The 27,245-nt window shown below is 37.6% G+C and overlaps 1 long non-coding RNA gene across 3 annotated transcripts in view; it reads left to right on the top strand.

Annotated features, from left to right (window-relative positions):
- Positions 1 to 27,245, top strand: part of LOC107978163 — a 236,107-nt gene that overhangs the window by 50,275 nt on the left and 158,587 nt on the right. For 2 of the 3 annotated variants that reach the window (XR_003488343.2, XR_003488342.2), the window contains exon 2: positions 21,270 to 21,408. The exons of the other annotated variant lie outside the window; for it this stretch is intronic. This is a non-coding gene — a long non-coding RNA (uncharacterized LOC107978163). The remainder of the gene's footprint in view (positions 1 to 21,269; positions 21,409 to 27,245) is intronic. 3 annotated transcript variants of the gene reach the window in all.

Raw genomic sequence — 27,245 nt, 5'->3', positions numbered from 1 at the left:
AATGTCTGAAGCATGAAGATTATAGGTTCAAGATCCTGCTGGGTCACTTTGGGCCAGTTAGTAAGACTCAAAATAAAAAGTAAAAAATAATAATAAAAAAATAAAAGTAAAATGTGTCCTGGGGTTTTTATGTTTACCCAACATGCATAAGACCTTAGGTTTAATATCCAATATTAAAACAATAACAACAACAAAAACCCTAGCAAGACCAATAAGAGGCCATAAATCAGATTGGGAGATCCTAGAAGGCCTCCTTGTGGAACTTTAAAACAGAAACCTAAAGGAAACTTGAAGACTTTGGTAGAGGAAGATCACTTAGTAAACTGTTTTGAGACTTGTTCAACTGGATTACAGTAAACTCTCTTGTGGTGAAGCAAACACTGTCCACTGGCGAGCTCTATGGGGTTAACATAATTGTTTTCTGTTTCATGGTTGATTTTGTCCTGGCTTCCTCCACTCCATGGCCCCCCTATTGGTTTTTTGAGACAGGGTTTTATCTGTAGCTTTGGAGCCTGTCCTGGAACTGGCTCTGTATGCCAGGTTGGCCTCAAACTGACAGAGATCTGCCTGTTTCTGCCTCCCAAGTGCTGGGATTAAAAGCGTGCACCACCACCTCTTGGCTTCTGTGCCTCTTTTTATTGCATAACTCTATGCTATGTGCTGCTTGGAGAATGCTAAGGTACTTTTTTTTTTTTTGAAAAAAATCAGTGGCTTAGAGATGTGGCTTCCAAAAACTTTGGGGAACAGATACCCAATACATGAGTTTGGATGCATATTTTGTTTCAATAAAAATGATATATTAGGAAGAAGCTAATTTTAATTGCATTTAATGTGCTTGTTGACAGTGTAAGTACATTTTACTTATAAATAAGTATTTTACAAGAATGTACACTAAAAATCTGGAGTCTCCTCACCTTTAGAAAGCATGGAAGGTTTGGAATCATTACACGGGGCAGAACCTAGTCTTTCCAATTCCCTTTTTCACCTTTTCATTAAGGATGCTTGTTTCTCTTCTGTAGCCTAGCTGAGACTTCTGTCGCATAGGCAAGTTACCTTCTCTGATGACTTTGACTTATATTCTATATTCTGTTGTTTATATTCCTTGGCAGCTCATAGCAATTTTTGTGTTATTTTCACAGATTTGATATGCTAATAATCGTATTGATGTTGTGTTTTGATATTTTCATATGCTGTGGTTTTTATGGTCTTGTCATTCCAAGTGGACAAAGGTTGTTCAACTTAGGCTAGTTCGTATTTGACCTCATATGGTATTACAAAACTGAAAACTATTCAGTGAATACTTCTGAAGTAAATGCTTAGGACTTTTTTCATGTAAATCAAGTTCAAAGACAAGAAGAATTTGTATGGGCTTGGAGCTTATTACAACACATTTGAATTTTCACTGCCATCTCTTTTCCTCTTGCATTTTTCTAGGAATGCTGTCATACTAAACCAGAGCATTTCAAACTTTACTGTGCATGAATCACCTCAGGGAGTGGGAATCTTGTTAAAATGCAAATTCTGGTTTAGTATGTCTGGGTGAAATCCAAAATTTTCCACTTTATCAAGCCCCAGGGTTATTCTAGTGTCCCTGGTTTAGGAGCCACACATTCAGATTTCAGATTCTAAGGGTATGCTGTCCAAGTAGACTTAGTAAATGTAACTATTGAGCAGTTAAAACATAGGTTTGGAAGATTCAGTATGGAAAAAGAATGTAAAATATTTAACATTATCAGATGTTGATATTTTGGATAGAATGAATTAAATAAAATTTAGTATTGCATTGGTGTGTGTGTGTGTGTGTGTGTGTGTGTGTGTGTGTGTGTGTGTGTGTGTGTGTGTGTGTTTTAAAGAAGAAAATTTAAAATTCAGCATGTGGCCTAAGTTATATTTCTGTTAGATAACCCTGCTCTAGAATCCTATTCTGGTTTCCTCTTTCATGCTTTACATTGAGAATCTACCTCAAATTCTTCCTGCTAATGTGCCTCATGCTAAGTATAGCTAAAGGAAAATTTTTATTTATAAGGTACAGAAGCATTCTCAGTGAGATTTTCTCACTCATGGAAGTATATACACCAAGTGCATTGTATTAACATATTTCTATTACTCAGAATTTGAGATTTTTTTCAACACTTCAAACTTCTCTGGGTGATGCATGATATAGGCTCCCTCCTCCATGAATGAACATATGTGGAACACATTAATCATCTGTAATTAGCCTTTTGGAAAATAGAGATGACAGATGAGAATGCTATTATTTTACCTAAGGTGTAATATAGTTATCCAAGAGTTCTTGGATATCATGTTCTATTTGTGCAGACCTTATAATTTTTTAAAGCCTTTATGCTTATATTCAGCACACCTTATTCATGTCCTTGGAAGTTTTTACACTCATATCTTTAAGTTGATTGATTTTCTTCTGCTTTATTGGTTGTATTGTATCTACCAATGACTCTATCAAAGGCATGCTTCCTTTCTGTTACAGTGTTTTTTACTTTCTTCCTTTCTATCGTAGTGTTTTTGATTTTAGTATTTCCTTTGATCCTTTCTTAGAATTTCCATCCCTTGGTTTATATTACACAGTTATTTGAAATTCCTGCTTCTCTCTATGGGCACATATGGGAACAGTGGAGGGGGGATGCAGAGTTTCTCTATATAGGGCAATTGAATTAGGAAAGGAGTGGGTAGAAACTTATTTTAAAATTAGGCTGTCATCGAAAGCTTATCATTACTTGCTAGAGGAAAATGTTAGGTAAAAGGAGACTTGGAAGTATGAGTAGGATGCTGATAGGTAAGAGGGGAAGATATTAGCTTGGTGTCTTTGTGTTGGTCAATTACTGTGTAACGGGCATCTCCAATATATAGTAGTGTAAAACAGTACTTTCTTTTACTAATTATGGATTCTGTGAGTGTAATTAATTGGGACAGGATATGGTGGGATGGGGTTAAAATTATTGTCATTCTCTGAACAACAGGGAGCTCTTGGTCCCCAGATTGATAGCAGGGATACCAGCATGGGACTGTTCCAGACCCCACGAATGTGGGTTTCAGTGAGGTGACCTCGGAAATCTACAGGACCTCCTGTAGTAGTTCAGTACTTATCCCTAGCATAGGTGTGGACTTTGGGAGCCCAATCCACATAGAGGAATACTCACTGAGCCAAGACACACGGGGGTGGGCCTAGGCCCTATCCCAAAGGATGATAGACTCTGATGACGCTCCCATGGAAGGCCTCACCCCCCTGGGGCACAGAAAGGATATGTCAGAGGTAGGGTTTTAGTTGGGGGCTAGCAGGGGAGGAGGGGAGGGAGAGGGAACTGGGATTGACAAGAAAAACAGTCTTGTTTCTAATTCAAATAAAAAATATTTAAAAATTATTGTCATTCTATAATGACTGGGTCTTCATAACAAAATATCTAATTACTTTCAATAGCATGAGAACTGCTGGCTTGAATGACTGGGAGACTTTGCACACAAATCTGGGAGAAGTCACCTGTGGAGTTAGGCTGACTATTGATCAGATATTCTGCTTATGGCTTATAATGTGTATTGCACTTCCATGAGAATGATGATTGGGTACTAAGGACATTCAGAGGCAGAAAGCCAAAAAATCAAGCCTTTTTAAGTTCTACTTTTTCAAGATACACAGCATTGCTTTATCCACATTCTATTATTACAAGCAAATAGTCAGTATGAATTCAGACTGTGGGATGACGATTATATTTTACCTCTCAATGAGTCAATGTCAAGGTCATTTTTCAGAAAACTGTGTCATATGGGAGATACTTTTGTGGGCATGTTTGGAAAATTCAGTTCATAACACTATACTAACAATATAGTCTGTTAGTGCTTGGGAGAGCAGGAAGTTTGCTCTGACTGAAGCATGGTATTATCCTGGGGAACATAATTTTACTTTTTTTCCTAAAGGTTGTATTTTAGGTGTTGCATGACTTCCCCTAGAAAGACAAATTTCTATCCACCTCAAATAGAGGGCACTTACAAACCACAGTAAGGAGTTTATGTCTTGTTTGATGAAGCAGTCAGTCCATTGTGGTTACTTACAGGGGCATGGGTGAGTCTAAGGAAGCTACTTCCTTGAAAGTCCTATCCACAACAAGCCCAGTTCATGGCCAGCTGTACTGCTGGAGGTCAGCCCTCAGTAAACCTTATGTCTCCTATATACTTAATCACCCTCTCAAGATCTCATGTACTTGTGACAAGAGGGAGTCAAAACTGGAATTGCAGAAGGTCTTCTAAGGGTTCATAGTGTTTTCACTAGAGAATGCTAGCAGTCTCATTACCATTATCCTGGATCTACCTATTGGCTGAATTATTCTAATTATTTCATTGTTATGACTAAAGGTTAAGGTTTTTGTAGGTCATTGTAGCAGTTCTGCTTCGGGATGGTGATATTCATTTCACATCACACTGGAAAGAATATTATTTTGATCGTGTGATTGGCAGCCTCATATATTTGAAAGCATGTTTGCTCAGAGGTGGCAAGGCCTTGCTTTACTTCCTCTATTTTCTGTATAGATTGAATGATTTTTGTTCCTTCAAATCTTGTTTTTATTATACATTTATGCAGAAGCTAAATCTAGCTTATATGCTGCATCCAGTCCTTTTCTTGACTGGAGCTTATTAGCCCATTTGCAAAATTACCCAGTAAGGACAACTATATTTTCAGGGAGAGTGGAGAGGGGTTTATGGGAGAGTTTGGGAGGAAGAACGGAAAGGGAACAATTTAATTAGAATCTCAAAAAGAATGTGGTAGACTTTGGTGAGCCACTTTTGAGGGCCTTACCCTGCCTGGGGAGTGGAGCAGGGGATGGCTAGGGGCAGGTGGGATGTTGGGGGGGAGGAGAGGGAGAGGGAGAAGGGATTGACATCTGAAACAAGCTTGTTCCTAATTTGAACTAATAAAATAAAATAAAAGAATCTCAAAAAGAAATAAAATAAGACAACCACATTTGTATCTCTAATTGTAAGAATGTAGTAGCATTTTGAAAATATTTGATAATCACAGAACAAAAGATCTGAGGGCAGTTAACAGTGCTGGACCTCCAGTTATTTGTATTACTTTGTGCCTTTGACTTTTCTCTTTGGTTCAAGATTCTTCCAATCTTTTTAATGTGGATTATATGTAAATGGTTACATTTCTTAATCACTGCATAGGTTTTCACTTAGTTCCATGAATAATTCTGTGAATGAGTTCTGTGGCAGACTGAATTTTCTAAGATGGATGAAAATATTTCCAAGCACACATGCTTTTAAAGAATATCAGATTCTTATTTCTTCCATGGAAAGATGAGGTATATGATCACTTTCTTGGACTATTAATGGGCTAGGCTATTAAAGGCATTAAGCCCATTTGACTTTGGGGAACTTTTTCTTGGAAACTATTCTCAATGTTTGTATGGAACCTCAAATCACATGGTGATGCTCTATGAAAGTGTTCTATCCAACAGCCCCAAATGGTAGATTCAACTACAAGGCATGTGAGTGCTCTAGCCTTCAAAGGTTCCAGCTTCTACCTACTGAGTCATCAAATATTGAGCTTCCCAAAGTGACATTGAATAGAAGAGAAATAAGCTGTTCTTGCTGAACTCTTCCCAATTTCTAAACTGTAGGCCAAAATAAATGATTGTTGTGGCCTTCAATCATATTTTGGCATGTTTTTTGTACACATATAATGGCCACTAAAACCTTTTTTAGATTTATTTTATATGTATGATTTTTTTCCCTCATGCATGTATGTTCAGCATGCACATGCCTGATGCCCCTGGTAGGATCAGAACATCTGCAATTGTAGTTAAAGACAGTTGTGAGCTGCCATGTGTGTGCTGGGAACTGAACCAGGGTCATTTGCAAGTATAAGAAATGATACTGCTAATGGCTGATCTATTTTCCCAGCCCCAGTAATGAGCCTTTTTGATTCTTTCTGTATGTATACTTCTGTTTACATTTTATTTTCTAACTCTTGTCCTTCCATTTTTCTTTTTTTCTTTTTTAAAACAATCTTTATTTTACACACCAATTCCTCTCCTCCCATTCCTCCACCTCCATCTTCTCCTCAGAGAGGGTGAGACCTCCCATGGGGAGTCAACAAAGTCTGTCACATCACACTGAGGCAGGAACAAGGCCCTCTCCTGCTGTATCTAGGCTGAACAAGTATCCCTCCATAGGGAATGGGTTCCAAAAAGCCAGTTCATGCACTAGGGATAAATCCTGGTCCCACTGTCAGTGGCCTCATAAACTGCCAATGCCTCACATCTGTCACCCACATTCAGAGGGCCCAGTTCAGTCCTATTCAGGTTCCTCAGCTGTCAGTCTGGAGTCAGTGAGCTCCCACTAGCTCAGGTCAGATGTTTCTGTGGGTTTACTCACTATGGACTTAACCCCTTTGCTTATATTATCTCTCATCCTTCACTTCAGCTGGACTCTGGGTGCTCAGCCTAGTGCTTAGATGTGGATCTCTGCATCTGCTTCCATCAGTTACTGGATGAAGGTTCTATGACGACAATTAAGGTAGTCATCAGTCTAATTACAGGGAAATGCCATTTCAGACACCCTTTTTGCTATTGTTTATAGTCTTAGCTGTGTCATCCTTGTGGGTTCCTGGGAATTTCCTTAGTACCAGGTTTCTTGATAACCCCATAATAGCTCCCTCTATCAAGATATCCTTTCCTTGCTTTCCTTTGTCCTCCTCAACTCAAACATCTCATTCCCTCATGTTATCCCCCTCCCCTCCTCCCATTCCCCCCTCTCTCCTTTTCCATCCCCTTTCCCTTTCCTCCTCTTCTTCTGCTCCCAATTACTCAGAAGATTTTGTCTATTTCTCCTTCCCAGCGTGATCCATGCATGTCTCGCTTTGGGTATTCCTAGTTACCTAGCTTCTCTTGGGTTTGTAGACTGTAGGCTGCTTATCCTTTGCTTTATGTTTACTTATGACTGAGTATACAACATGTTTGTCTTTCTGGATCTGCGTTATCTCATTCAGGATATTTTTTTCTAGTTCCATCTGTTTGCCTGCAAACTTCAAGATGTCATTGTTTTTTGCCAGTGAGTAGTGCTCCATTGTACAAATGCACCACATTTTCCTTATCCATTCTTCAGTTGAGGTGCATCTAGATTGTTTCCAGGCTCTGACTATTATGAATAGTGCTACTATAAACATAGTTGAGCAAATGCCCTTGTGGTGTGAATGTGCATCATTTGGGTATATGCCCAAGAGTGGTATTGCTGGGTCTTGAGGTAGGGTGAGTCTCAATGTTCTGAGAAACCACCATACTGATTTCCAATGCAGCTATACAAGTTTGCATTCCCACCAGCAATGGTGGAGTGTTCCCCTAATTCCACATCCTCTCCACCATAAGCTGCCATCAGTGTTTTTTATCATAGCCATTCTGACAGGTGTAAGATGGTATCTCAGAGTTGTTTTGATTTGCATTTCCCAGATGGCTAAGGACTTTGAGCAAGTCCTTAAGTGTCTTTCTGCTGCTTGAGATTGTTCTGTTGAGAAGTCTCTGTTTAGATCTGTATCACATTTTTAATTGGATTATTTGTTATTTTGATGTTTTGTTTCTTGAGTTCTTCGTATATTTTGGAGGTCAGATGTGGGGTTGGTGAAGATCTTTTCGCATTCTCTAGGCTGTCGTTTTGTCTTATTGACTGTGTCCTTTGCCTTACAGAAGCTTCTCAGTTTCAGTAGGTTCCATTTGTTAATTGTCAATCTTATTGTTTGTGCTACTCATGTTATATTTAGGAAGTGGTCTTCCATGAGGTTCAGTGTGGCTGTATTTATATTGAGATCTTTGATCCATTTGGATTTGAGTTTTGTGCATGCAAATACATATGGATCTATTTGCATTATTCTACAAGTCAACAACCACTTATACTAACACCATTTGTTGAAGATGTTTTCTCTTTTTCCATTGTATAATCTTAGCTTCTTTGTCAAAAAATCAGGTGTTCATAGGTTCGTGAGTTAATATTAGGGTCTTTAACTTGATTCTGTCCTTCCATTTTTCTAATCTTCTATCATTTTTCTTCCTGCCCATGCTTAGCCTTAACTTATTAGCTTTCTTATATATTTTCCTCATTTATTAATGACTTTTATATTAATGATAGATGTGATTGCATTATAAACCTTATATATTTAATGGCATTTGTGTTTCCTCCTGGTAATTTTAGAGCATTTTATTTAATCTCTCTCTTCCACACACATACACTAAAAGTTGGGTTACTATTTGGAGGGCTTTGATTGATGTTTTTATTCTTAGTAGCCACAGGCCTCATAGGAATATTCTTTATCCTATCTCTTGTGCTTCAGAATGAGTGAGTTTGTGGATACTGTTCTTTTTCTTGTGAATCTATCCAATTTTATATTTCAGCTCTTGACAAATGGTATTAATATACTATTTTATGGTGTTGCCATATTTCTTAAAATATTTTGGCTGAACTCTTCCCTTTTGCTCCTCATAGACTTAAAATATTTCCTTTGAGTAATGAAGGAAACAATATTTTTCCAATGATTCTTGTGGTAGGCTCCCCTAGCTCTAATATAAGATCTGATTTAGAAATACTTTGAATCCTTCTCTTATTTTTAGAATTTATTTTTCCATGTCTTCTTTATTATTGTAAGTTCTGCATAGTACTATTCAAATTCAAAACCAACCCAGTAATATCACCTTGTTCATTTGAATCCCTTCTTTGTACAATTAAAACTTTCTACCCGAGTGTCTTAGGGTTACTGTTGCTGGGAGTTATTCAGCTTCCACTTCCTTCATCATTGAAGGAAGTCAGGACAGGAACTCAAACAGGGCAGGAACCTGGAGTGATGCAGAGGCCAAGAGGGGTACTGCTTACTGACTTGCTTCTCCATGGTCTGCTCAACCTGTTTTCTTATAGAGCTCAGGGCCACCAGCCCAGGAATAGTACCACTCACCATAGAATGGACCCTCCCCCATCAATCACTAATTAAGAAAATGCCTTACACACTTAACTTACAGCTTTATCTTCTGGAGGCATTTTCCCTCCTTTCAGATGATTCTAGCTTGTGTCAAGTTGGTATAAAACTAGCCAGGATACCAACTATTTACTTTTAATTCTACAGTATACTGTTACCACCATTTTATAATAATCTATCACCTGAGGTAGAAGGCAGCATCTTTGCCTTTTACACCTGTTTTGATTCTCTGGAGGTCTAGGATTATAGGCCCATGTGTGCCACCACTCTAGTTTATGTGGTGCGAAGGAATGAATCCAGAGCCTTTGACACAGCACTCTGCCAACCTAGCTGCATCCCCAGCTGCTCTTATTCTCTTCTTCTGCAAAACAAATCTAAATTTATTGGCTTTAAGTGGAAACTTTTTAATATTATTTCTCATATTATGTAGTTTGAATGCTTCAGTTTGCTTCTCTATGAATATATCAAGTCAGCAGCTAGGATGAAGTATTTAAATCATTCTTATTCTTGTCCCATTGTCCTCAACCTCTTTCTATGTGGAATATGCAGCAGGTTGTTGAGAATTCTTATGTGGTATTTCAGGACTGCTAAAAATGAAAACCAAGCAGCTGATTTTCCTAAAACTGAGTCCATGAGCTGTACATATGACTTATAAGGTATTCTATTGGCCGTAGAGAAGTCACTGGAGTAGATCAAATTCAACATGAGTATGAATAGCACAAAAAACTTGTTATGTGGTTGCAAAATGCATTTGAGGCCACTGGAAGACTATCAAGCAAGAAATCCCTTGTAAGTTTTAATATATTTTTTATTTTCTTCCCAGTGTATTCTATATCCCAATACTAAAAATTCACATATGTGTGTGTGGTTGGTGTAAAAGTTGGTTGGGGCTGATGATAAGTGTAGTATACTAGGCTTTGTTGATACTGTTCCCTCTTTCTGTATTGCCTCTTCTCTTCTTGTATACATATTCATTAACATTCATCTATCATTAATTGAAGACTGCTTCCTGAGGCATTTTCTCCCAACACTGGGACCCACATTCTACTCTAGCTTAGTCTAGGAATACTCTAGTGAGGAAATTCAGGAAACTGACTGGAAGAAACCCAATGTTGTTTAATAAAGGCCACAGTGAGAGCTAGGAGATGGTGAATGAGGGCTTATGGAGCATCTGTTGTAGGCAATGTCTAGGAAATGTAGGTAATCAATCAATGGTGGTTTAATAACACCCCAAGTGAGTGAAATTTGTAAGATTTATCCTTGTTTTTGTTTTGTTATGTGACTCCAAGCTAAAAATTGTGTTAGAAACTGTGTTTGTTTAAAGCAGAATTTGTGAAACATTAACATAATTAATTACTTTTATCTTCCAAAAAAGTAACTACTTTGATGGTTAAAATATTTCATACAACCTTACCAGATGGCAGTGTAGAGTCTGATGGCAATACTTTGCTTTTGAGCATGTTATACACTAACTAAATGGGATCCATCCATTCTACAGGAAGAAGCTTTGGAAATTTGCAAAGGTTGCATTATAGAAGTTTGAAGGTTTAAACACCATATGTATTAATACATTTACTTATTCATCATTTTTGTGTTACTTATAAATTATTTTCTCATTCATAAATTTAGTTGTACCACTGAGAAACATCTGTAAAACTTTTCAGTGCATGTTATTTTTACTTCAAAATAATTTGCTTCATGTCATTTATCTAAAGGATCTTCAAAGTTGCTTGATGGCACATGCCTTTAATCTCAGAACTCCATGTCTGAGTTTGAGGCCAGCCTAGTCTACATGGTGAGTTCTGGCCAGTCAGTATTGCATAGTGAAAAAGGAATTTTAAGAGAACACAAGTTTAAAAACTAAATTCATATGCAGTGGAATCTTAAAAAATTGTGGTGTTTAGAAATTAATACAGTTTTTAATGTTTAGACAACCACATCTCCCTGGAGTTTAAATATAGTTATGATATAATTTGAGTTATAAAATTATCTGTGCAGTAATTAGCAATTTTTTGAAAAGTAAAGCTCTCTGTGAGTTCATATATGCATCATCATTATTGTTGTGTGTTATTTGAGGCTTTCTGGCCAGGCTGGTTCTGCCACACTTCTCTCTGCTCCAAAGAAACACATTAATTATGAAACTGTTGGCCATTGGCTATGGTTTCTTATTTGCTAGCTCTGACTTAATTATTAACCCATAACTACTAATCCTTGTATTTCCACGTGGTCGTGGCTTACCAGATCTGCAACTCCTTTGCCTGCTACATGATGATGGCTGGCTCAGCATCTCTGCAGAGAAAAGAGAGATTTCCTGTTTGTCCCTGCTTATATGCTGATTCTTCCCAGCTACATCACTTCCTGCCTGTCTGTACAGACCTCCAGACTTCTATGGTTAGCTAGTGGCAGTTTCTGCCCAGATGCTTCACTTACTTGGATCACATGATGACTCCTCTCTGCCTATACTTCCCAGAATTCTCCTTGCCTGTTAGTCCTACCTATCATCCTGCCTGGCCAATCAGTGTTTTATTCATCAACCAATAAGACAAATATATACACAGAATAATATTCCCCATCAGTTGTGTCTGAAAGACACTATTTCCTTGGAGTCATCCACCACCTCTGACTCTTACAGTCTTTCTGCCTCCTCTTCCACATAGGTCCTTGCACCTTGAGAGGAGGGGTTTGATGAAGACATCCCATTTAGGACCGAATGCTCCAAAGTCTCTCACTCCTTGTATATTATAGAGTTATGGGTCTCTGTGTTAGTCCCATATATTGCAAGAAGTAACTTCTTTGATAATTGTTGAACTATGCTCTGCTTTATGAGTGTGATACACAAGACTTGCATAGGTTCAAACCAGAAAACATCCCAGCACTGAAAAATAATGTGGACACAAAGTCTCACCCCTAACCAAGAAGCTATTTGAAAGTGACATCTTCTGGGAAAGGGAAAATCAATTTTCTTCAATGGAGTCTTACTGGATATAAATATCAACTACACTCCATGTCAGGCTACATCCAAGGAGTAGCTGGCCAGCATAAAATAAACTCTGTGTTTTGTATTTGTCTTGCACACTTTTTGTTTTGTATTGTTCATGTATTTTTTCTTATTGGTTTTCTTTATATTTAGTTTGTCTATTTTGATTATTACTTTGTTTTATTTTTGTTTTCCCTGTTTCTTTTAAAGAGAAATAAAACATCAAGTTGGGTATATAGGGATATGGGGGGAGCTGAGAGGGGCTAGAGGAGAGGAAATAATATGATCAAACTATACTGTATGAAAAATTTAAACAAAACTAATTAAAAGGAAATACAGATCTCAAAACTGGCCAAATGTCAAAATTATATAGCAGTATGTTACAAATACAAAATTCTAGGATCCATTCTTTTTAAGTATGTATTTAATATGTAATCCAGTTCACATGGAAGTGTTTTTAGATTTGAGATTTCCTAGCTAAAAAGCATGAAACTGCTTAACTGCCCAAATGCAGTTTAGTCTGTCTAGACTATAAACTCCTTGTAGGATGAGGCCTTGCAGTGTTTGAGTCTGGTTTCCCCTATGTCTATAATGTTGAGTATATAATGAGTCTTTAGTAAATGCCTTTTGATAACTGCTGTCTTAAGCTAGGTAGTTGTACCTGGTTTGGTCAGCGGAGTAAAGAGATCTTAGGAAAAGAGAGATGTTGTGTACTTTAAAGAAGTTTTTATTATGGTATGGTTGGATTTATGATTTATGATTCCAGTTGAATATTGAACAAATTAAATGTTTTTAAAGAATTTTTGAATCATTCAATAATTAAAATTGAATGCAACCATTAAATATTGACATATTCTTTATATAGGTTTTCTCACTTAATTTTTACAACAGCCCTATGAAAAGGTACCATCTTCATTTTGTACATGAGGATGCAATTTCTAAAAGAATTAGTAATTTTATCAGTTGTATAGCAGTAAGTAAAAAGCTCAAGTTCACTGAATCCCCATGTTCGTGCTATTTCCAAGAGACACATTTCAAGGCATCTTTCCATCAGAAATCCAGTGTAAAATAATGATTACTCCAAGGAATGGAAAAGAATACAGGCAAAATGCAGTTCTTCTCAAGCCATACTTCATTCTGAGCTTTGAGAAACAATACAAATTGAATTTAAAGAAAGACCTTGAATTCTAAAAAAAATAAATAAATCAAGGGCTGGAATGATGGTTTAGTCGTTAAGAGAATCAGCTGCTCTTCCAGAAGACCCAGGGTTCCAACCCCAGCTCCCACATGTCATTTCATTAGCAGATATCTATAACTCCAGTTTCAAGGGATTCAAACCTTCATCTGGCCTCTGAGAGAAGCACACAAATGTGTTGGACCAACATACATGCAGGAAAAATGGTGGTATGAACAAAATAATAAAATAAACTTCATAAAGTAAAACAACTAATATAACTGTAGTTAAGATGGCTGGGGTTTTGAGTGAATGTGATAAATAGAGTTCTGATGTTCAGGAGCAGTTTAGAAAGGAGGGAGTGCCGGAATAGTTGACACAAGAACAGGTCACAATGTACATGAGGATTTCAGTTCTTATGCATCCTTCCTAATCCAGTTAGATCTATCCATATGCACATAGGACATTTCAGTTCTATTGAAGGCCTAAGGTGAGTATATTTTAAAGTAACATCAAAGGAAACAAGAAAAATTGTCCTAGAGACAAGAGGAATGTGAGAATTGCCAACTCTGAATCATTCCAACATCATTGCACTGAGAGCCTTTGGGGATAATAGGAATTAGGATCCTCTACAGTTAAACTCTATCCTATAAATTGTCCTGAAGCCAACAAGGCAGTCAAAATCAACTAGTTCTTCAAAGGATGTAGTAATAATTTTTGTCAGGACAACCAACCCACAAATAACAACCTGGAGACTTATTATTAATTTTGAAAGATTGACCCTTAACTTAGCCTTGTCCAAAACTAGTTATAACTCAAATTAACATGCTTCTGTTCATCTATGTTCTACCATATTACTTGGCTACCTCTGCTTTGTACTGTATGTATGACTTCTTCATAGTTTCATCGATTTCCCCTACTTTTCCAGTTCTCAGAGTTCTCTCCCTGCTCAAGAAATCCTGCTTATTCCCTCCTGTCTAGCTATTGGCCATTTAGCTCTTTTTAAAACCAATTACAGTGACACATCCTCACACAGTGCAAACAAATATTCTACATCAGAGGGACATGCTTGAACCATATAGTATCACAGCCAAAATCATATCCTCAGGTTTGTACATGGTGAGAAATCTAAGTATAAAGTTAGTAAAGAACCAACTCGATTCCTGCATAAAAGGGTGAGGGGAATGTCCAGGAGTTTTGGAGAATGTCAAGGTCACATACCACTTCATATTACTTTAACTATTTAGAAGGATTCTCACTTGCACTTTGTACCACTATTGGCTCTTTTTTCTTCTCACCTCTTTCTCTCCCTAGGACTTCCCCCCTTTCTCTCTCACATAAGAAAGATGGGGAAAAGAAATATCCATAGTGACAAATTTACCTTCAAATGTTTAAAAGAGGATGCGACCTTAAGGAAACCAGATAAGGTAGAGTTTGATGTTTATTGATGATTGTGCACAAAACAATGTTTAAGCCTCATCTTTCAGTGCATGGAAAATTCCATACTCATTCCACTCTCTGCCTGGTTCTGATCCCTTTCTCTGCCACCTTTTTCTTGTGTGCTAAGAAATAATTAAAGGATAATGTAGCAAGATTTCTTGGACAGCCAGCACCCAATCATGACATGGAGACCTATTAATTATGAATGCTCAGTCTTAGCTTAGGCTTGTTTCTTGCTAACTTTTCTTTAACTTAAATTAACTAATTTCTGTTAATCTCTGTGCTACCCTGTGGCTTATTTACCTCATCTATGTACTGTCCATCCTGCTTTCCTACTTTCTCTATGTCTGTCTGTCTGTGCCCAGCTAGCTGGCTGGATGGCTGGCTCCCTTTTTCTCTCTGACCACCAGCTCTGTCTGGCTATTGGCCATTCAGATTTTTATTAGACCAATCAGGTGCCTTATGTAGGCAAGGTAAAACAGCTACACATCTTTACATAGCTAAACAAATAGTCTGTTCTACAACATTTCCCCTATTTTGATTCAATAAAAAGGAAAGGTTTTAACTTTAACATAGTAAAAGTATACACAATAAGAACAACTTTTAAGTAAGAATTACATTTACAATATCCAGTCTATATGTACTTGACAAATTTAGAGAAAACACTCCATTATTTACCTATCTTGGTGAGTCCAAAATTTTATACCCAATTTGTCTTCTATCATTACTAAGGAAAACAATAATTATAGCTCTCTAGTTTTCAACTCGTTCAAACACCCCAGGAGGATATATCACCCAGATAAATAGGAAGTTCAGTGCAAGCTACTTCCAAAACTATAGAAACAACAGAGACATCTGGTGCCTGGACACTCAGCCCAGGTTCCTCTGCCATGTTGGGGCACCCATCTTTGTTTTATGGGCCTAGAATATCTTCCAGAATTGTTATGAAGCAGGAATTTTGAAGGACTTTCCTACTTTATCTTGGGAAAGTTCAGCAGTCATTTTTCTTTGTGTCCAGCTTGTCCAATTTGTAGAGCATACTGTCAGCAGTCAAGGCAAGGACAGTTTCTTGCCCAAATGGCTAGCTTTGTCACAGTGAAAGCAAACTCCATATGGATGTTCTTCAATGCCATCATCCTTGTTTGAATTAGATTGGTGCTGCCAAGGGTGGACATGTCTTGTCATGAAAAGACTTATGTTTTTAAAACATCTTAAATGACATATTCTGTAGGTCTCTAAAATATTTGAATAACACCTCTCTAAAATGTATGTTTTTAACATTGAAAACATACTTAATATGATTACAAGTTTGATTGTTACAGATGACTAATTGCTACCCTGTATTTCTTAATTATACATAACATTTTAAAACGAGCTGCTTAAGCACAATACTCCAAACAAGAGTAGAAACATACATATAGTATAACAAATAGAACTTTTAATTTGTATCAATATACTAAAATCCATACCAATGTAAAATATTTGAGATTAATAGTTGTCTTATATTATATAGTTATCCTATATTCCTCCCCCCAGTGATGACAGATATCCATAACCCACTGAATGACTAAAAACCACTCACCCCACTTCTTGGGAATGTGGGCTTTATATTCTCTACACTGCTTCCTGTTGTCTGGGGGTGATGGAATTTCTAGGGGACCCTGAGAAATTTGAGACAATGGTCTTGGGAAAACTAGTTGTAACATTTGTTGTCGGGTTTCAGAAGTGTTCCCATGCAGAGGGATCAGCATATATGTCACATGTCCTGTAATTTTTTTGGTTTATTTCTTTATATCTGCAGCCAAAATTTTCAGGATGTCTCCCTGCATCAAGCTTAATTTCTATTAACCTTGAAAGAATCAACAGCCTTTCATTTCCCATGGAAACAAAAGCATAACCATTCCCTCAACACAATCCATGTTTTATTTCTTTTTTTACTTGAATTAGAAACAAGATTATTTTACATGACAATCCCAGTTTCCACTCCCTACCCTCCTCCCTTACCACCCCTGCAACTAAAACCCTACCTATCACCTATCCTTTTGCTCCCCAGGGAGGGTGAGGCCTTCCATAGGGGGTCATCAGAGTCTATCATAGCCTTTGGGATAGGGCCTAGGCCAACCCCGTGTGTTTTGACTCTGGGAGTATCCCTCTATGTGTATTGGGCTCCCAAAGTCCACACCAATGCTAGGGATAAGTACTGAACTACTACAGGAAGTCCCGTAGATTTCTGAGGTCTCCTCACTGAAACCCACGTTCCTGGGGTCTGGATCAGTCCCATGCTGGTATCCCAGCTATCAGTCTGGGGACCAAGAGCTCCCTCTTGTTCAGGTCAGCTGTTTCTGTGGGTTTCACCAGCCTCGTCTGGACCCCTTTGCTCATCACTCATTTCATTTTAAAGTTAAGACATCCCTAAAGTATCTAGGCTGGTTTAATTCATCATTTCCTTTTCCAATTCAATGTCTCTCAGCAGCTGTCATTTGCTCATCAGAATTCAATAAATTCAAAGTTAACACAACACCATACAGGATCTAGACTCCCTGAATATTCCCATCTTCATGTGACTTTTTCCTTTATATTACTTAACTCTCTCTTTAAAGACTTTATTATTTTTAAATTATTTTTCCTATGACTGTCTATACCCATTTTCTTTTCTTTCTTAAGCACCTACACACATTTTATACACACTATAACCTGTTTAGAATTTTTATGTCTGTACCTGCTTTACTGTGTATCTCTAGCCTTTTTGACCACTGAGACAAACCTTAAAAGGCTAAATGGCAGCTAGACCCTCCTCTGGAACTCTGGTGGCTAGCTCTGCCCCCTCCTCAGATCCTTATGCCTGTGGGACTGGCAGAGAGCTGTGTTCAGTTTGGAACTGCATCTAACAAGGAGCTGCCTTCAACTGCTTCAGGCTCTAGGAAGTTGGTGCCCTCACTCTGGCAGACATTTTTACTTAGCTTATTGTTTATACTTAATGTGCCAGCTACTCAAGTGGTCACTTAAGGTCAGAGTTGTACCTCTGTATGCTATGAGCACTGGGCTACTGGGAAGCTATGTCTTTTTTTTTTCTTTTCAGCTTTGTTGGGCTCCACATGGAGATATGTGCCCCATGTTGGGCACTAAATGTAGCAGGCTTTCTTAAACTGCAAGCCCCCAAATCATGACATGGAGACTTATTATTAATTACTAATGCTCAGACTTAGGCTTGTTTCTAGCTAAGCTTTTGAAACTTAAATTAATCCATTACTATTGATCTATGTGCTCCACTGAGGCTTGTTTACTTCAATCTATGTACTGTCTATACTGTTTTCCTGCTTCCTCTGTATCTGGTTGGCTGGCCCTTGGTTGACTGGATAACACCCCTTTTTTCTTTGCCCACCAACTCCACCTATCCATCTTCTGGCCAGCTCTTGAGCATTCAACTTTTTATTAGACCCATCAGGTACCTTAGGTAGGCAAAATGAGGCAGCAATAAAGTTTTACATAGTTAAATAAATATTCTATTCTACAACAGGGTAAGTTTATTATTATGATTTTTTAAAGCACATAAATAAAATCCTCATTGACCTTGTTCAATCACTTAGTGACGGTGTAAAGTAGAGATAATCAGGATATATGTATAAGAGACCAGGTTTTGCTCCTTGAAGTCAGTTACAGGGACATGTCAAGGAAAGAATATATGTTAATGCCTCTGTAAAACACCAGAATAAACTGCAAATTCCATGAAGGCAGACTCTCATAATCTAGATTTTATCTTACTTGTTGCAAGATATTTATTTCTTCACAGGAAAATCTTGGCAAGTAGTAAGTAAACAGTATGTACTTTATAAGTGAATAAACACACAATAGCATTATGAACTGCAGTCAAAACTACTAAACAGTATTGTAATCCCTGATGCTGGCCAATTTCATATTCATGTTCCATTTGGAGACTAGCTTCATGTATATCTTTGTATGCATTCACTTTCTCATAATATTGAACCCCTCACTTGTTATATTTTAATCATCTTGAAGGGCATATCCCTAGATCTGATTTCCCAGCATAAAGAAAAGCATGTAACTGGAAATTAGCACATTTTTTAGATGAATTAAATAAGTTTCATCATAATGATAGGATTTTAAAAGAAACTTTCAGGCACCCGAAAGTGATAGTTAGAGTTATTTTTAGATCATAGTTCAGAAGATAAAATTGGCCTCTAATGATTACCTGAACTGATATATTCCACATTTCAGTAGAAAATTCTCCCCTGATACTCATGATGACTAGTTCATGGCATCTTACTTGAGCAAATATAGTTTATATTTGGAAGATATATGCCCTAGTAATACACCTGACAGAAGATTGGATTTTGGTGGTCTAAAGCTTCCATGGCTGAGGAAATATTTGAAAGAATACTGAAAAGATATTTCACTTATATTTTAAGAAAAGTATTTAAGCCACATCTTTCTTTTTCTGGTGTAGACATGGATTGCCCTTTCTAGAGGAATATATATATATATATATATATATATATATATATATATATATATAGTGTTTTTCGAGGGTTTCTCTGTGTAGCTTTGCATGCTGTCCCGGAACTAGCTCTTGTAGACCAGGCTGGTCTCGAACTCACAAAGATCCACCTGCCTCTGCCTCCAGACTGCTGGGATTAAAGGTGTGCTCCACCACTGCCTGGCTCTAGAGGAGTATATTAAGACCTGTTAGATACATGATATTGTAGCATATCCCTAACTTCTAAAATACATCTTTGAAATTTCTCCAAAAGAGGAAAGGCATAAGCTGGACTGTGTCAAACAGCAGAAGTTGAAATACACGACAGAACAATGTGGCATTCTCCTACTTGATTTCATCAGGAGCCCAAGATTGCTAATATTAGTAATGAAAGGGATCTTGAGATTACTGTGTACATAAATCAGCTTTGTGTTATTATAATATGACAACAAGGTCAATAATTAAGAGATAAAGTTCGTATTTCTAGAGCTTCCATTCCAAGATCTTGTGGTCTGGTTGTTTTGAGTCTCAGGCAAAAGGTGCACATAATGGCATGGGCATCTGGTTTGCCATATTGCTTATATTATGAATTATATGCAGAAGAGATAGAGAGAGGCTGGAGTCTTACAACCAATCCCCTTAGAAGATACATGTCCATTGCCCAAATAACTCTGCCATGCTGTAGCTCTTAAGGTTCCACCAAATCCCAAGAGTGTCATTGTGGGAAAAATGTTTTTTTGGGGGTGGGGGGAAGAAAGGGTTTATTTTTTGGCTTATACTTCTACATTGCTGTTCATCACTGAAGAAAGGAAGAACAGGAACTCAAACAGGGCAGGATCCTGGAGGCAGGAGCTGATGCAAAGGCTATGGAGAGAGCTGCTTACTGGCTGGCTTCCCCTGGCTTGCTCTGCCTGCTTTCTTATAGAACCCAGGACCACCAGCCTAGGGATGGCACCATCCATCATAGACTAGGCCTTCCGTAAGTGAGAAAATGCTTCACAGCTGGATCTCATGGAAACATTTCCTCGACTGAGTCTCCTCCCTCTCTGATGACTCTAGCTTGTGTCAAGTTGACACACAAAACCAGTCAGTACGCTGCCTCATGGACCTACCATAAACAATATAGCAAGAGTGCATCATGTCCTGGTATCAGTTTTTGTCCAAATAACACATTATGTCCTGAAGTCATGTGCACCTTGGCCCAATGTGCAGGAAGTACTGTTGTCCCTGGGGATCTTGGGGGGTAGAAGGAGATTCTGGTCTAAGCTCCAGCTTTCACAGGCAGAACCTGCCCATCTTGCTGTGAGAATCTGACAGTACAGGCAGTGCCCACTTGGGGCACAAGGTGACACCGTCAGCTTTACTGACAGTACGTGGCTTTGGCAGTTTGAGGTGATGCATGTGCTCCAGACCACTGGGGGGTTTCACATAGCACAAGAATCATACCAGATCTCTCCTCCTTTCTCCAACTGCTGAGGCCCTAGCCAAGGATTTCTCCGTGCTCAAGATCCGGCCGCTCACACAGGGAACCAAGCTGTTCAAGCTCAAAACCTTGCAGAGGCCAAGTAAGGGAAGCCTGTCCCTCCACAGGGAGGCTGTGTGTGTGCTTTTGTGTTTGGCTTACTTTTCCTTCTTTATTTCCCTGTTCTTCAAGAGCCTGGGCTACAGTAGCTAGTGAGGCTCAGCTTCCCCTAGGTTTGGAGAGGGCCTAGCGTCAGCTACCACGTGCATACATTATTCCTGTGGGAAAAATGTTTTTAACACACAGATACTATCTATATTAAAGCCACAGCTGTGTTTAGATGCATAGTGGTGGTAAAAGTTCCACATTTTGGAACCAGACTACTTGTGTTTCTTTCCTATTAACTGTGGGACCTATTTTAAATTGCTCAGTCACCTCATAACTCATGTTTATATCTGTGAAATGGAGACAATAAAAATAGTTTTCATGCCATCAAATATCATGAGAGATATGTGAACTAATACTTGTGAAGGGATTCAAATCGTGTCTTGTGCACGCGTGCGCGCGTGCGTGCGTGCGTGCGTGCGTGCGTGTGTGTGTGTGTGTGTGTGTGTGTGTATGTGTGTGTGTGTGTGCTATTATTAGCATATGAGCCATAGTTATATCAAAGAAACTGAGGTTCAGAACTATTAATTATTGTAGGTAATGCTACAGAGTCTGGTCTAATAAGCAACTCTGTTCATTCCAATTTAGGGCTATTTTTCTCTGCTGTGATACTTTGCTGTATAAAAGAAATGGCTTCAATAACCCTGTGATACTTTGTTGTATAAAAGAAATGGCTTCAGTAACCACTCAAGAACTGGAATTCTATTGACTGCAAAACTCTTATAAGGTAACAACCAAAGCCAACCAGTGATAATTATCAGACAGCATACATTTTCTCCCTTTGGTCATTGTTGAAATTATGTTGGGGCCCTGTGTGGATTCCCTTTGCTTATTGGAGCAATGCATTCCATCTGCTTCATTCTGTAGGTACTTGTAAATCTGCTTGCGGACTTTTCCTTGGCTTTTACATTGACACAGGAGGATTATTCTTGAGTTAATGCCCCCTTGTGGTGTGGACAGTCCTCCGAACAATGATGGAAGGTGTTTGAATAATAAAATCCAGGGCTATTGACCCCCCCAAAGGAGTAAACATGGATAATTATTCTATACACATCCCCAGAAAGTGCAGCAGAATTAAATAAAAGCCCATGTGAGACACCTGTTCACCGACAGCATGCCTAAATTGGCTGTTATTTTTCCCATTCTCTACTGTTTTTTGTTTTCTGAGATTCTCTCTCAAATCAACTGCTTGCACTTAAATTTCTGTGTCATCATGACCTGAACTCAATGAATGATAATTACAACTAAGCAAAAAGAGATCTACACGGTTTCTGGTTTGGCATTTTGAAAAATAAAAACACGTTAAATGAAAGCTAGTTGTGAGGCTCCTCAGGAAAAATGGGCAGGTTTTAAAAACACCCCTTTCCCATACACTACAAGCTGGGTCTGTTTAGGAATATAAAGTTCTCTGAAACTTTTCAACCCTGAAGAAACCTAGAAATGTTTGAACAAATAAAAATACTTGCATAGCTTATATAATTTTTAACACCCTTCACAGATCTAAAGTCACTCTGTTAATTTAGGAACATAAAATGCATTATGTATAACTTGGTTGGCTCCTAAAAGTATCATGGTATCTTTCGAGATATGTGAAGGCCTGGAAAATTTTAGGGGCAAAAGAATATTGTGAAAGGGATTCTTGATGTGGCAGGATTAAGTAACATTCCAGGATTATTCTATAAACTGATGAAGTATATGCTTCTGGCTGGATAGGGTTATTCCCCTACTCCTATCATGTAATTACTATAAATAGGTGTTCAATTTTTAAGGAGACATGCAGGTTAAATCTGTGTAGCTATGATACTGTGATTCTGAGTTGTGCTGAACTAAAGTTTTGATTTGAGATACTTAAGAGTGATATCTTCCAGTTGTCATATTATTTGGTGCATTATCAAACCCCAAAGGATGGGCTATGGCCTTCCCATGCATCTCAGTAGACTTCCAGGTACCCCCTAGGTTAATACATCCACTTGTAATATGAACACAGTGATGACTAAAGTTAAGAAAAATATGTTGAAATGCAGATGCTGGGGAGTCTGTAGAACTTATTCATTTAAGCAACCAGTTCCTCATACTAAGTAACATACTGGTGGAGCAATAGAATCATACACATTTGCAAAGTCATTGGATGGAGTCCATTAACAAATGGCTAAATAAATTAGTTCAAATACGGTATTTTTCCCTTAGTTGTCAGGGTTTTTGTTGAACAGTTGAAGGAAGCAGCCTCTTAGATGTAAACAGAGAAGTGTAGAACTCTGAATGAAATCATGTTTTGGAATCAGCCTGAATAAAAGGGGCAGGCATTGTTAAGAAAATTGTCCTGAAATGACAAGAACAGTAGAGCAAGTGACTTGATCAATCTTTAACAAATACCAATACTGTCGCTGGACTCCTCAGTTCACTAAATTATTTTCAGGTTTTTTTCTTTGATGAAGATGTGTGTTTTTCTCATCACAGGGTATTCTTATGGGTTACCTCATACATACTGTTTAAAAATTATTAAATGAACCTGTTACTTTAACACTCTCAAGCCCCATTTTCTGGAATTACTGTTAAATGGAACAGCTGATAAATATGACAATCTTCAGGTATTTAGCAATGGACCAAGTCCAGGGATGACCTTTAAAAATGTTTGTATGTATGTGACTATCCATATATTTTGAGGCAAATACATATGGTAAGATGGTTACTAGAGGGAATAAGATGAATATATCCTTCATCTCACTTAATTACCCTTCTTTTTTTATGCCAGAACAGTGGTAACATACTCTTTCACTAGAAATAGTAAATAAAAATGCATAACTCTGAACTACAGTCTTCATGTTGCAGGGGTCTTCTTGAAGTGAAGTTTCAGTGTGTATCATAAGAGAGTGTTTTCCTACAGTCAATAATAGTTTATTGTTTTACAAACACGTTTTAAAAAGCTAACTGGCCATATTCCAGCTATAGAGAGCAAATTAGAATAAACAATTCCACCTGGCCTCAATACCTCTTTTATTTGGGCAATTGGCTGTTCTCTTGGCATGTAGTAGTAAGCTTACAACAGCTGGTGCTCTCCCACCCATGAGGCTTTTCTTCTCAGAAGATAATTACTTCAGAGACTGACAAAATATTCAGAGCTGAGCTGGGAATCATTCAGGACCAAGGATATACCAAGATCTTAGGAGATCACTATTTAAAATAACGATGGGAACACACTAAATGTTTTTTCTTTAATATGCATTGGAAATACTTTCCTCTAAGAATGAAGAGCATGATTTTAAAACACCTTTCCCTTTAAATACTTAATAAAGTATGTATTCTTATTGAATGTCTTGCTGGGCTTATTGTAGAGATATTTCTCTTGCTCAGGTTTCAACAATTCACAGGATAAAAACAAAATGAAACATAGTCTGAATGTTTGCATTTTTTATTTTCCCAGTGGGATGTTTTTCATTCTATCGGGCTCCCTGTATGGAGCACAAACCTAACATTTACAACATCTTCTTTGTCTGAGTTGATAGTTCTTACTCTTCAAAGTCTTGAACCACCCATAATGTATATACAGCCTTATACGTGACCCTTTCAGTATTTTCCATACTATTTTGTAAATACCTTTTGTATTTATTCAAAATGGTAGCAAACGGCTTCAATATGGCCCCCATAATGCTCAGTGCAGGATGTTTATACACTTAAAAATTTCTTGTCCTCTATCATGAGATCTCTTACTTACTGTAACTTATGGAAAATGGAAAACATGGAATGCCACTCCTACGTTATGTTACATTGTGTATCTTGCTACCAAACATTCTCTGGGAACTTTCAATAGCTTTGAAGTAGACAGTGGCTGCAAGGAAAGGAATTCTGCCTATGACTTACTTCATTGAGCTTGGAAATTAATCCTTTATCATTTGTGTCTCCAGATGAGAATCCATTCCCAGCTAACACTTTGATTACAGGGTTTTAATATGATAAACAAAATAGAAACAATCCCACTAATGTAGGCCTGGACTCCTGACTCCTAGAATCCATGAAATAGTATCTGGATGCTGTTTAACCCAGCAAGTTTGTGGTAACGTGATAGAACATAGAAGAGTAAAGCACCAATGAGTGAACAAAGTTATACAGAACAGAAAAGTTGTTTTGAGGTCTTGTCTCCCAAGAACTACTACAGCAACTGGTACATTTTAGGCAAAATTCCATTGAATATTTAAGTATTATTAAGAACAAATTAAGTTATGTTAACATAAATTATACATGCTATGTCAGAAATTAGGTTACTCTGTATAATGTTCTTTGTGTGTATGTTTTTAGGGCTGACCATTTAGTATTGGATAAACTATTGCTGTACTTAATACTGGAGAAGACTTTGTCTCCTGCTCTCTGTATTCCTTAGTTGCTTATAGTTCTTTGTGTAGGATTGAATCCCTTATGGTCTTTCTGGTCCACTTTGGCTTGTCTACTGTTGTTTTCTTTGTTCAGCTCATGTTTGGACAGTCATATTGGTGAGACTTTATGGGTATAGCTAATGACATTACTAAAAGTCACAATCTCATAGTAGACTCCCGGTCCTCTGGCTCTTACAATTCTTTCTGCTCACTCTTCCAAAATATTTTCTAACTGAATAGGATATATTTAGGAATATATGTATATGTATACATGTATATGCATGCAACAACATTTAATGAAAAGAAGAGGAAGGAGAAGTATATGGTAGGGTTTCGAGGGGGGAGAGGGAGGGATGATATAATTATAATCTCAAAAATGAAATAAGTAATTAAAACAGAATATAGGACCATATTTGGTGTGGTTTTACTTGTACACATTTGTATTACACACATGTTCTATTACTTTGGGTGTCTTTAAATCTCAGTCTTTTTGTTTTTGATAGTGAACCCAGTATCTGAGATATTTGGACATATGTGTTTTACTGTGTCGATTGACCTGTCTTCTTACCTTGAATAATTTTATTTTACATTTTAGTACTTTCATTTCTCTTTCCCCATCCAGTACTTCCAAAGTGAAAGTCATCTCTGAATATGACATAGAAAATAGCTGTTTATGAGGCACTAAGTAATAAAAACACAACTGAAGCAGTCTCCTAATGAACTAAATTGTTGTATTGAGGGAAAGCCTGTAATTGTTATCATGAATGTATTAGATGCTTTTCTGATGGAAATAGAAACATTTGGGGCAGAAGATTTAAGAAAAGCAGATGATGATCATTGCAACTTCTTCATGACTGTTTTCTTTTTTGAGGTTTCCTTCTATAGGTCTATCACTGAATTTTCATAACATTATCGATATTATTTATATACCCCTTTCATTAAAACTGTTGACTCAGGGAGATGTGTCTTGACTTTTGTCTTTCTCCAATGATGTAAATGTTCTCTGAGCATTGTCTTCTTCATTGGTACTGTATTAGAGGTTCATTCTTTGTGTCACTTTCATCTTTACTGTTCATTTGATAGGAAGAAATTTCAGGTTTAAGAAAGCTTTTTTTTCCTTCTTTTACTTTTGAGATTATAATATAATTGCATCATTTCCTCTTTCCTTTCCCTCTGTCCAAACCCTCCCATATATTCACCCCTCCTTGCTCACTTTTAAATTCATGGTTTTTCCTCCATTAATTGATACTTGCATATATATATATATATATATATAATATATATATATATATATATATATATATATATTCCTACATATAACATGCTCAGTCTGTATAATGTTACTCATATACATATTTTCAGGGCTGTCCATTTGGCATTAGACAACCATTTGGTGTGCTCTTCCCTAGGGAAAACCATCCCCCCACCCCGCTCCCAGATTTCCTTAGTTGCCTATAGTTCTTTGTGTAGTGTTAAGGCCTCATATTCTTTGTTTTGTATACTTTGGTAGGTATTTTGTTGTTGTCCTTATTCAGCTCACGATTCGGCAGTTATGTTTATGTAACTCCATGAGTGTCACCTCTGACATCAGTAGGAGACAGGTCTCATAGTAAACTTCCTCTTCTGGTTCTTACAATCTGTTCTCTCCATCTTTTGCATTTCCCCCTGATTCTTAGGTGTGGGAGTGTCTTGTATATGTATCCATTGTTACTATGGTTTATAATTCTGCATTTTGATTAGTTTTGGTCTTCTGTAATGGTCTCCATCTATTGCAAAAAGAAGCTTCCTTGATGAGGGATAAGGACCACATTTATCTTTGGCTATAAGGACAAATATTTAGACTGTTGTTAGGAATTTTAATAAAGTGGTGGTTATAACTTTCCCTCCAAGATCCATGAAATTTGGCTAGGCTTCCAGTACTAGTCATGGCTTCTCTCTTGATAAGTGGACCATAAGAACAATGAAAATGTTATTGGTTACCTCTAACAAGGTTTGTGTACTACTACTGCACCCTTAGATTTATGGTGCCATGCTGTTGCTGTTGTGGTCATAGGCATCATAGCTGTGTAGGAATCGTGTTTGCTTTCCTCCTTTGGAGGCCAGTATGGCACTGTCTGGTACTATTAAAGCTAGTTCTCAAGGAGGAGACATTCTGGTCAGTTTCATCTCAGGGGTCTCTAGGCCAATTCCAGACTTT

Source organism: Cricetulus griseus, chromosome X, assembly GCF_003668045.3.
Source record: "Cricetulus griseus strain 17A/GY chromosome X, alternate assembly CriGri-PICRH-1.0, whole genome shotgun sequence".
Classification (NCBI taxonomy): domain Eukaryota; kingdom Metazoa; phylum Chordata; class Mammalia; order Rodentia; family Cricetidae; genus Cricetulus; species Cricetulus griseus.
Note: the sequence above shows the minus strand (reverse complement) of the source record. Positions and strands in the feature narration are given on the sequence as shown.